The sequence below is a fragment of the Stenella coeruleoalba genome (assembly GCF_951394435.1).
Source record: "Stenella coeruleoalba genome assembly, chromosome: 2".
In the NCBI taxonomy this organism is placed as follows: Eukaryota; Metazoa; Chordata; class Mammalia; order Artiodactyla; family Delphinidae; genus Stenella; species Stenella coeruleoalba.
In genome coordinates this window covers 159,970,202-159,982,686 of record NC_137147.1, presented here as the reverse complement: position 1 = coordinate 159,982,686, position 12,485 = coordinate 159,970,202, and the positions used below count along the sequence as shown (strand labels likewise).

At 33.8% G+C, this 12,485-nt stretch overlaps 1 long non-coding RNA gene across 2 annotated transcripts in view; it reads left to right on the top strand.

Moving 5' to 3' along the window:
- Positions 1-12,485, top strand: part of LOC307182458 — a 694,844-nt gene that overhangs the window by 460,167 nt on the left and 222,192 nt on the right. For both annotated transcript variants that reach the window (XR_013827174.1, XR_013827175.1), the window contains exon 5: positions 4,189-4,306. This is a non-coding gene — a long non-coding RNA (uncharacterized lncRNA). The remainder of the gene's footprint in view (positions 1-4,188; positions 4,307-12,485) is intronic.

Here is a 12,485-nt window from a genome sequence, read left to right as displayed (position 1 = left end):
CCACTGGCATTTTTCACAGAACTAGAACAAAAAATTTTACAATTTGTATGGAAACACAAAAGACCCTGAATCACCAAAACAATCTTGAGAAAGAAAAATGGAGCTGGAGGAATCAGGCTCCCTGACTTCAGACTATACTACAAAGCTACAGTAATCAAGACAGTATGGTACTGGCACAAAAACAGAAATATAGATCAATGGAATAGGATAGAAAGCCCAGAGATAAACCCATGCACATATGGTCACCTTATTTTTGATAAAGGAGGCAAGACTATACAATGGAGAGAAGACAGTCTCTTCAATAAGTGGTGCTGGGAAAACTGGACAGCTACATGTAAAAGAATGAAATTAGAACACTTCCTAACACCATACACAAAAATAAACTCAAAATGGATTAAAGACCTAAATGTAAGGCCAGGCACTATAAAACTGTTAGAGGAAAACACAGGCAGAACACTCTATGACATAAATCACAGCAAGATCTTTTTTGACCCACCTCTTTGAGTAATGGAAAAAAACCAAACAAACAAATGGGACGTAATGAAACTTAAAAGATTTTGCACAGTAAAGGAAACCATAAATGATATGAAAAGACAACCCTCAGAATGGGAGAAAATATTTGCAAACGAAGCAACTGACAAAGGATTAATCTCCAAAATATACAAGCAGCTCATGCAGCTCAATAACAAAAAAACAAACAACCCAATCCAAAACTGGGCAGAAGACCTAAATAGACATTTCTCCAAAGAAGATATACAGAGTGCCAACAAACACATGCAGAGATGCTCAGCATCACCAAAGAAGATATACAGAGTGCCAACAAACACATGCAGAGATGCTCAGCATCACCAATCATTAGAGAAATGCAAATCAAAACTACAATGAGGCATCACCTCACACCAGTCAGAATGGCCATTATCAAAAAATCTACAAACAATAAATGCTGGAGAGGGTGTGGAGAAAAGGGAACCCTCTTGCACTGTTGGTGGGAATGTAAATTGATACAGTCACTATGGAGAACAGGATGGAGCTTCCTTAAAAAACTAAAAATAGAACTACCATACAACTCAGCAATCCCACTACTGGGCATATACCCTGAGAAAACCATAATTCAAAAAGAGTCATGTACCACAATGTTCATTGCAGCACTACTTACAATAGCCAGGACATTGAAGCAACCTAAGTGTCCATCAACAGATGAATGGATAAAGAAGATGTGGCACATATATACAATGGAATATTACTCAGCCATAAAAAGAAACGAAATTGAGTTCTTTGTAGTGAGGTGGATGGACCTAGAGTCTGTCCTACAGAGTGAAGTAAATCAGAAAGAGAAAAACAAATACCGTATGCTAACACATATATATGGAACTAAAAAAAAGAAATGGTTCTAATGAACCTAAGGGCAGGACAGGAATAAAGACAGATGTAGTGAATGGACTTGAGGTCACGGGGAGGGGGAAGGGTAAGCTGGGACAAAGTAAGAGAGTAGCATTGACATATATACACTACCAAATGTAAAATAGATAGCTAGTGGGAAGCAGCTGCATGGCACAGGGAGGTCAGCTCGGTGCTTTGCAACCACCTAGAGGGGTGGGATAAGGAGGGTTGGAGAGAGACACAAGAGGGAAGGGATATGGGGATATACCTATACGTATAGCTGATTCACTTTGTTATACAGCAGCAACTAGCACAACAATGTAAAGCAATTATACTCCAATAAAGATGTTAAAAAAAACAAAAAAATTTCCATGAAAAGTACAAAGTGCTAATGAGCTAAGAGGAGGAATAAATTATTTAAGATCAGCATGTGTTATGGGTGATAGGTTTAAGATAAGGAAAAATAAGATTATGGAGTAAGTCATTTTTGAGTGGGACCTTGAAAGACAAATTCAATTTGGACAATTAAAACTGAGGGATAAATAGATTCTAGAGCAAGGAAATAATAGCAGCCAATGTAAGCACAAAGACAAAATGTGTTTTAATATTATCATATTGACAAGTTTCAAACCAGCATATTGCCTCAAAAAAATTAAAAATAGTATTATCATATGATCCAGCAATTCCACTATTGGGCATATACCCCAAATAATTGAAAGCAGGATCTCCAAGAGAGATGTATACATCCATGTCCATGTAACACCATTCATAATAGCTGAAACAATGGAATCAACTCAAGTGTCCATTGACAGATGAATGAATAAGCTAAGTATGGTATATACACACAATGGGGTATTATTCAGCCTTTAAAAAGGAAGGAAATATGCTACAGCATGGATGAAGCTTGAGGACAGAAATACAAAAAATCATGAGACTATTATGAACAGTTATATGCCAACAAATTGGACAGCCTAGGAGAAATGGATAAATTCCTAGAAACATACAACCTATCAATACTGAATCATGATGGAATAAAAATTCTGAGCAGACTGATTACTAACAAGGAGATTGAATCACTAATCAAAAGCCTACAAACAAAAGTCTAGGACCAGACAGCTTCACTGGTGAATTCCCCCAAACATTCAAAGAATTAGTACCAATCCTTTTCAAACTTTGGAGAAGGGAGACCTCTGGGAAGAGGGGGAACTCTTCCAAACACATTTGACAAAGCCAGCATATCAAAAGCAGGCAAGGATCACACACACACACACACACACACACACACACACAAACTTATAAAATGTTACGTATAAATTATAAAAAACCTTTTTATAAAAAACTGTTATATACATTCTTTGTAACATGTGGATTATAGTAATATAAAAATATATATGGCAATAGCAATATATATTACCCAAAAATAACCTCTGGGTAGACTTCTCTGATGTTAGTTAGGAGTGTCCATTGTTCCTGTAATACATTTTTTTATTTTGAATAAATATAGGACAGTTATTAAACATTTTTAACCTGGGTGATAGGCACAGATTTTTTTAAAGTATTATTTTCTAATACTATTTTGTTTGAAATACTGCATAATGCAAATATAAAAATAGCATAATTTTAAATTATAATATAAATTAACTGCCATTGCTCAAGGAATTAATGATATCATTATATTCATAAAATTTTAATTATAATATTCATAATTATATTTTTCATAATTATAGATTAAACTATAGAGTATTAGAGATGGAAGGAGACTCATATGTTACTTAGCCTAGTTTGAAATTTTTAGATATTGGAACTAAGTCCCAGAAAGTTACATGGACATACCCAAAGTCCAGTGGTCTACCTAAAAAGACACGTTATTTTAATCTGCACATTTGATTGTTTCGAGAAAAAACACATAATCTTTTGATGATATTACTGATGGATTCTCTGCTCAATGATTCTATCTTAGGAGGTCATAAACAAGGTGAAGAGTTTGGTTTTGATTCCACCACACCAATGGATAATCATTTAATATAATCATTTCATAACTCATCATCATTTAATCCTGAGTATTATTTCTTGCTGCTTACTCTCCCTCAAACAATAAAAAATAATAATGCATGAAAGTAAACTTCACCTTCCACAAATATTGTGAAGGTAAATATAATTAGTCATATGTATGTAGCAATTATTTCAGGAAGGCAGCTTGGTTTTGTGGAAAGAAAACTAAACTAGGAGAAAAGGAGACTTTCATTTGATTCTTAAATTTTTCATAAACTATTTGTGGTGATTATCACATCTGTTTTCTTTCTATAAAGTATCTGTAAAGTTTTTTCTTTTGACTTGCTGAAATTTGTCAAAAATATACTTTGGATAGCATGTTGGGGGAATTTTTAAATCCCTTTCCAAAGCAAAATATACAAAAATGGTTTGTAGCACGGATAGAATTAGAATCACTAATTTTTAAGCTTTTGTTCATTTTAGCTCCAGATATCACCCCTGGCAGGCATTGATTTTATGTTTATTTCTCTCATTTTATAAGTTATAATTTTACAGTAATATAGTAAGCACTGTTGAAATAAGGACAATAAGTGATGAACTGGAAAATAAAGGATTCAGACATTCAATATTACTATGACTCTTTCAATTATACAGTTCCTTGTAAATGAGTCACTAATAGTAATTTACTAAGAGATCTTGATACTTCTGTATCTTTGAAAAACTGAACTCAAAGAAGAGGTTGGCACTTATTAAGAAGTTGCCTTTCAACTTTTCTCAGCCACATTTCATTGAGAATTTCTTGTGTATATCATACAGCACGGAAGTAAACACTTCAAAATGAGGGTGTGAGAATCTGCACTACCATGGACTGGCATAGGATTTTGTCTGAGATGTTCACAAACTACGAGGAAAAAATATGTCCACGGATTGTTAGGTAAGTCCTAAAATATAATTATTTCTAAGAATTACAGGAAGCTAATTCTTACCTGGAGAAATGGTGACTGAATCTGCTTCCCATGAACTTTAACAAAAAACTCTGTTAGGAAGATAACAAAACAAACTATATTTTATGTGAGGAAAAAAAAATAGACAATCACATGCAAAGTTTATTCACTGCTAAGCACTTAACATACTTTGGTTTAATTCTCAGAACAATCTGGTAAGGTAAGTATTATTTCCATTTTACAGATTAGGAACTTAGGCTCAGAGAGTTTCAATATATTTGTAAAGTTCAGTATCTTATCTAAAGTTAAGAGTAAATAAATGGCAGAACCCAAATGAATACCGAGATATATAACTAAATCTTAAGTACTTCTTTCCTCATGTCACATTTTCTTTTTCCAAAGCAAAGTGCTTTGTTATGAATACCCATAAACGTATACTTTATAATTGTGGTCAGGTATTGAAAGTGTTAACTCACGTGGAGTTAAAAAGTTTTTAAGAGGTAAAATTTATTTTTACGTGTATTTTGTTTGCATTTGTGATATTTCTAAAACCTCGCCTAGATTTAGAACGTGTACCTGGCTGATATGGTAAGCCACAATAGAACATTGGTAAGTAAAGTTTTTATTAGGCTTCTGTCAAGTGTCCTGGAGGGAAAAAATATTCTTCGTGATACCACTACCCCATCCTCAGACGTTTTTGTCTTCTTACTGGGCATTTTCTGGACAGATTCTATAGTAGCCATTACTTGAGCTATTGACATTCAAAAAAGAAAAAGGTTTTAATCCAAGTATTTGAGGCAAATGAGTTTTATAGTAAATTGATTTTGTAATAAAGTTAACTGATTTTTGTAACTAATTAATTATGTAATTAGCTGTCTACAGAAATTAAACTTAAAAATTGAAACATCCAGTTACTGAAAAATTAGTATGTTTAAACATACTATAAAAACAAATTTGATACAAATTTGATACATTTTTTTAAATGTCTGAATCTCAGTGAACTCAAAACTTCTGACATTTTTTTTTCTTGACCCTAAACTTTATTACTTAGATAATTGTCTGTATTTCCGCTTTATGTCTGGTCCTTCCCACCTTGACTATGGCGTGAGGCTCAGTAAATCTTTATGAATACCTACTTACTTTATTTGTATGCTGGAGAAGCCATGCTACGTCAAAATACACCAGAAGAGGAAAGAGAAGATCTCTCTTCAACTTTACTAAAATGGGGAAATACATTGAAAACTAAGCTTTATTAAAGCAAGGGCTTTGTCTCATCCCATAGCATCTAAGATAGTCCTTGGTACAAAGTAAGAGATTAGTAGCTCATTCGTATTACGCAGTTCTGAAAAGTCTGTAAGTTATGCATTATGGAGACCTATGTGCTCCTGGTTTAAAAGATTCTACTGTATCTAATCTTGTAGAAGTAATATTTTTCTCTGGAACATTCTCCGGTTAATGGACTTCAACAACTTTCTACTCCTACTCCAATAAAAACAAGTTATAAATGAATAACATTATTAAATTATTCTTTAGTTTCCATTACCAGGGAGCATTCAAAGCAATATGTGGAAACATAAAAAGAAAAGACAGTATCTAAGTTAGTGACAATTTAAACCATGTAGCATTTTTAAGACAAAGATGTAAAAAATCTCGATATACATTTATATACATTTATATGTTATATATATATTTATATATATACATATATGTGCATGTATTTAATAATATACCCAGTAAAGTTATGAATATTTTATTTTTTTGGATTTGTTTTTATAAACTCATGATTTGTGTACTTTTTAAAAATATGTATTTATTTATTTGGTTGCTCTGGGTCTTAGTTGTGGCAGGTGACTCCTTAGTTGTGACACGTGAACTCTTAGTTGTGGCATGCATGTGGAATCTAGTTACCTGACCAAGGATCAAACCTGGGCCCCCTGCATTGGGAGCATGGTGCCTCATCCACTGCGCCACCAGGGAAGTCCCTCTTTTTTATTTTAATACACTATTTTTGAGGGAAAAAACCCCAAAATTTAATGATGAAAACAATCCAAGCAAAACTACACAATATTATATTTCAGGCTGTTTCCTATATCTTAACTATTTGCAGGAGGTGCTGTGTGGGGAAGACCTGTGTGCAGTTTGTGATTGAGTAGTTAATATCCAATTACCAGACTTCCTAAAATATTTGCATTTTTATGTTTCTTGCATCTCATTTTTTTCTTAAATCTCTCCCTCACTCTCTTCACGTGTGTAAATAAATAGATATATAAGTATCACATCACCTACAGACCTGTTCATTCACCACTTGGGTAAAAAGGAAAGCACTTATTTTTGTTGTATTACATATACACTTAAACCGTATAAAATTGTACTTCTTCTAAGTTAAAATGGTCAAATATTGACTAGTTCGTGCGGTTCAACTAACATATCACAAATTTCTTTCCACTGTTGTTCTATGATATTAAAACATTTCCTCAGGCTTCCCTGGTGGCGCAGTGGTTGAGAGTCCACCTGCCGATGTAGGGGACACGGGTTCGTGCCCCGGTCCGGGAAGTTCCCACATACCGCGGAGCGGCTAGGCCCGTGAGCCACGGCCGCTGAGCCTGCGTGTCCGGAGCCTGTGCTCCACAACGGGAGAGGCCACAACAGTGAGAGGCCCGCGTACCGCAAAAACAAACAAACAAGAAAACAAAAACATTTCCTCTTTTTATGGTTAATGAAACTATATTCAGTATATGCAGAACTGTTCAGAATTCTAAAGCTGATTAGTGGTCTATTTTCTGGTTTGGTTAACTCAATCAATTAAGACACTATACTACTGAGCCATTTAATTTCTCAAAAAAAATCTGCAAAAGTAGGTTATTAATTACAAAGAAGAGTGAGTAAAGAGGTATGGATTTTTCCTTGTTCATCCAAGGTTTATTTCTCTTATAACAATCTCTTCCTCTCTCACTTTCCTTAGTATCCCAAAATATACACATTCACCTCTCTCCATTTAATGCAAATCTCAGTCCTCTACCCATTCTTTACTGATTATTAATGAAGTGATTGTTCAGAAAAAAATTTAATGGTGCATAAGGTTGCATAGTTTTTGAGATTTTTTTTCCAAAACCAAGTTTAAAAATTTGCATGAAGGTATTTTTATAAGGATAAATGAAATTCTTAAGACATTTTCATTGTGGCATTTTTTATCTGTCTTTCATCGTTCAAAATATTTTCTACAAATTATGCACCCTGATTATGTTTATGCAAATATCCCTAAATATGATGCCAGTCAGTCCCCTATTATAGTCATATGCACAGTATTCCATAATTCTCTTTTGCTCTAACAGTCACACTTGTAAATAAATACTTACTTATAAAATTATTTTGAATTATATACTGAGAGAAAATATGTATGCATTAATGTACTTATTAATTATGAATTATTTATTGCAATAGATACAGAAACTGTCACAGTGCCAGACACATAATAGGTGTTTATACTTTCTGACTAAATGTCTGAATGATTGAAATAGTACAGTATAAATAAAAATGCAAAAGTCGCATGATTTTGAAATTAGATCGTGAAAATGTCAACTTTCTTGAGCAGGTGAAATTCAGAAAAAAAGATACACAGATTGGTTAATAATCCTATGAGAAAAGGTTAAACCTAACTAATGATTAAAGAATTACAAATTAAAGCAACAAAATGCCATTTTTACTTACCAGATTGGCAAAGTTTAAAATGGTTTATAATATTTATTGCTGGTAAGGATGTGGTTAAATGTTTATGCTTGTACGCCTTTGTTGGCAACATAAATTAGTGCAAATTTTAAGAGAAATTTGCCTTATCTTTAATATTTAAAGTTTCTATCCAATGACTCAGCAATTATACGTCTAGGCATTTATCCTAAAAATCTATTCATTCGAGTGAGAGGTGATGCCTATCCCTGTTTATATATTGTAGCACTTCATAAAATGAAGGGAAAAAGCTAGAAACAACAAAAATTTACCATTTTTCTATTTTTTAAGAAAAACTCACAACTATTCATCCTAAATGAAAGCCGATTTCTCATATGCTTATTGAAGTGAGAGGACTTGGGAATGAGAAGAACATTTTTTTCTTAAATATCCTGTGTATACATACTCTTTGTCAAATGGGCTATAGCTTTTTATTACTGTACATAATTTTATTATTCTTTTTTGAACTTTTTTCAGGTCATAAAATTTATTCTTTTTCCAGAAATTGTGTAAAATAGGAAAACTGTAATAAGTTTTCCATTCACTTTAAAGTATTTTTTGGCAGGTATCAGTCTCTATTTTGAATGTAAATTTCATAGTTATAATTAATAATCCTAGAAGGAGATGTGCAAATCAATACAACCTCCTCTCTCACCCAGGTAAAAGTTTAAGGAAAACACAAATGAATCATACATTTCTGTATAATCTGTGCTTTTGTCAAAAGGTTGCCATGACTCATTTATGACTTTCCATAGTTTTAAAACCAGTGTTTTTAACCATAGAAAATCTACTTCATGGTCCTATTATGATGACAGTTGAGTCAATAATAGACTCTTTAGTTCATGCATGAATGTTTTTGTAGAAATAAACCCAGTACAACTGTCCTTTGCTATAACTCTACGAAGCAGAATCCTAAACAAAGGAAAAGAGAGTATGAAACCGAGTGCTGTTGTGTGTACTATGTTGGGTGCTATATCCTGGGCTGGGTGCCACAGACACCGCCTCATTTGATTTTCACAGTTCCCTGTGGGATCAACTACAGCTCAAGGGTCCAGTAGCTGCTAAGAATGCAAAGGACTAGAATTTGAACCCAGATCTATATGATTTCAAATATCACCTACATGACCAAATTACCATATAATCCTGACTTAATTCAGTTCAATATCTATTCATTTTTTTAGCCAGTCCCACAGTTTTCAGGATCAGATCCTTGGGGCAGTATTTTGTGAAATAAATACTTTGCTACTTAGTTATAAGTAGTAAGCTGTGGCATTGAGAAACAGTATCTATGCGTGATACTAGAGTATCATTTTAGCAAATGGTCTTATCGTTGTCCTATTTAAGATTGAAGGAAACAGAGATAAAGTCAGTCCTCTGGATTTTCGACACCTATAATCATCATCACCTAAATAAGTGGGTATTATCTCTGGGTATTCTTTTAAAATCATTCTTCTCTAGGAGGATTGTGTTAAATGAATTGACTTTTACTTGACAATAAAGAGAGGTAAACTTGCTTCAACAGTTCAAAATATGTCAGGAGCTTAATTCCTTAAAAAATTGTATTTGCCTTTTTTCTCTGAGGTTCCTTTTGGGCTAGATACTTTATTTTGGCTCCCATTTCATTTCAGTCTGTGTAGAAAGAACAGTAATATTTAAAACAAAGGCATGTTATAGAAATTGAGATAATACAGCTTTCTACTACCGTATGTCTTTATGTCTCTTTAAAAGCAGTAAGAGGCTCATAAACACTGGCAGTAACTGAGGATGAAATCCCATCTCTTAGCCATATATCACATTTCTTATATCAGAGCACTTATTTTAAAAACTTGTTATTGTTTTCTTAAAATTATTTAACCCAGAAGCTCTGACTCAAGAAAAACACGTCTCTAACGTAAATAATGATACGTTGTAACTACATAGGGGAAAGCTTAAACTGCCAGGAGTTGCTCTATCATCTTGGTTAATTTTCTTTATGTCCCCTGTTTTGTTGGGTGCAGTCCAACCGACTGTATTTGAGAAAGAGAGGAAATAGGGTGTGGTTATTTATGCAGTTCCTCTGGTTAATAAACACCTGAAGTAGGCACCTGCTACCCTTAGTACTCCAAACACCATAGATTCTAGACTTACTGTTTGGAAAGCAGAATGTAAACAATTATAGCATAAAAATTGAAATGAATTGCCACTGTAGGCTTTGAGCAGATTGAGTTCTTCAAATACATGCTCTAGTTATATATTGAGAGGTTTAATTAAACCCAGCTTGTTTTCTGGACCTCATGTACTGAGAACTTTAATTTGAAGGCTTGCATACTTTGTTTTTGATGCCACTTAGGGCCCAAAATTATCATATTGAGATTTCTCTCAAATACTGATTCACCTACAATGATGAGAAAACAAATATATTATTAGATCACCTAGACTCTTGTATTTACCAATCACATCTTATTACATCTTTACTGATAACTGTCCACGGATGTAAATTTTCACAAATAAAAAGGCAGTGTAGTGAAGGCAGGTGTCACACAACACAACCTTGAACTCTTACTGAGAGGCATTTTGTTGAATGACTAAATTGGTAAACTTAACAGCTAAGTTCTCTCACAAGGCTCCCGGGAGGAACTAATAAAACACACCATGCCTCCCCCAAAACAGCCATGTAGAAATTCCTAAATTTAGGAAAATATAAAGTGCTCATATCAAACAAGATTCTTAAGAAAGCCCATCTGAATTATTGTGAATTTAAATCAAATAAGAAGTACCTGAAATTCAAGTTTGCATTTTTTTCTTAAACAGAGCAAATGATTTTAACTTGAAGAAAATGAAAAAGCTCTCTCTCTCATATTTGCCAGTTCCTTCATTCATCTTCTGATGCTTTCTCCTACCTCCTAAATTCCGATATTTTTCAGGGGTAAGTCCATGGCTCTCCTCTTTGTATGTGCCCCAGTGGAAGGCTCTATCTTCTGTGTTCCTAGTCAGCTAGCATCTCCGAAAACAGCACTCCAGTTCATAATCTTTGCTCTTCTTGGGATCCCCATTCTAAATGTTTACTGTATATAGATCAAACTGAGCTAATGACCTGCTCTCCAAATTCTGCCACTAATTTTACTTGTTAAAAATACTTATAATAAGTATTACTCATGAAGCAGCTACTGTTGTAAGCACTTTACATGCATTTGCTCATTTAATTCTTACTACAAACAGTAAAGGACACATTATGGTTCTTGATATACAGAAATGGAAACAGAAACTTAAGGAAGGTGAAGGTTAAACTGCTCCAAACTGACATAGCTATTGAGAGGCAGAGCTGGGACTTCAACCAAGGTGGTTCTTCCTAGAAAGCCCATGGGCTTGACCACTAGGCTGTTGGAAATCACCTTTCTCACCCTGATTTGAACCCTCAGGCATATTTTGATGTTTCCTTTTATCCATGCAATTATTTAACTTGCTAGTCTAGACATAAACTAAAGATAAAAATTTTGATCCCCATGAGAATACTACTATGGTATATCATATATATGAGTTGTATTTTATTTATATAAATGTCCGTATCACCTTGTATAGTCCTGAGAATCAGGTGAAAATCAAATGTGCTTGTTGAATAAATAAAGGTCATTTTAATTCTATCTCAAAATTTATTCCTACATTCTCTGCATCTTCCACAGTTCAGACCTTTCAACCCCTTGACCTTGATTTTTTCCAGTCTTCAACATTCTGCTAGTTTCAGCACCCCCCAGCTCTAGTTGGTCACAATACATTGCTCCTTGAGCAAACTTTCAAAATGCAAAGTTCTGAAGCCCTTCCAAAACCCCACTGCCTGTGGAATAAAAATCTTTAACTTAGCATTTATGACCTCTAAGAATAACATTATTTCATTTTCCTATATCACAGGCAAACTAGGACACAAAATTGTGGCTTTTACATTGAGGATCCATTCCTGTGCTTTGCCCCATACCTGTGAATGAGAGCATTGCTTTCTCTGTGTGATAAAATTTGACTGAACCATCTGAGCTCGGCTTTTCCAAAAGAATAGCTGTCTTATCCAAGAGAAGGAATGAATGTACAAGTGTACCTCTCCCAAATATTTGTCGGTTTACCCTTAGTGATTTTAGTATGCCTTAAATTTTAAATATATGTTAAATATTTTAAATATATATATTTATCCAGTTCTTCTTAGTAGCCTAAGCCCTTTGGAATCATGGTCAGTTTCTGTTTCATCTTTGCATGTTCCACAAAGTTTTGATGATATTAGTTACAGTAAACATTGGTTGAATGAATAAATGAATGGATGCATGAAGAAAGGATGGATGGATGGAATTGAATGGATGAATTTTCAGTAGAATAGAGCATGTGGATGGATCTAAAATACTTATCAAATTCTTGACTCCTAAAAGAAAAAACACTCATAAAAAGAAGTATAAGAGCATTTATTATTCACTCAACAGACATTTA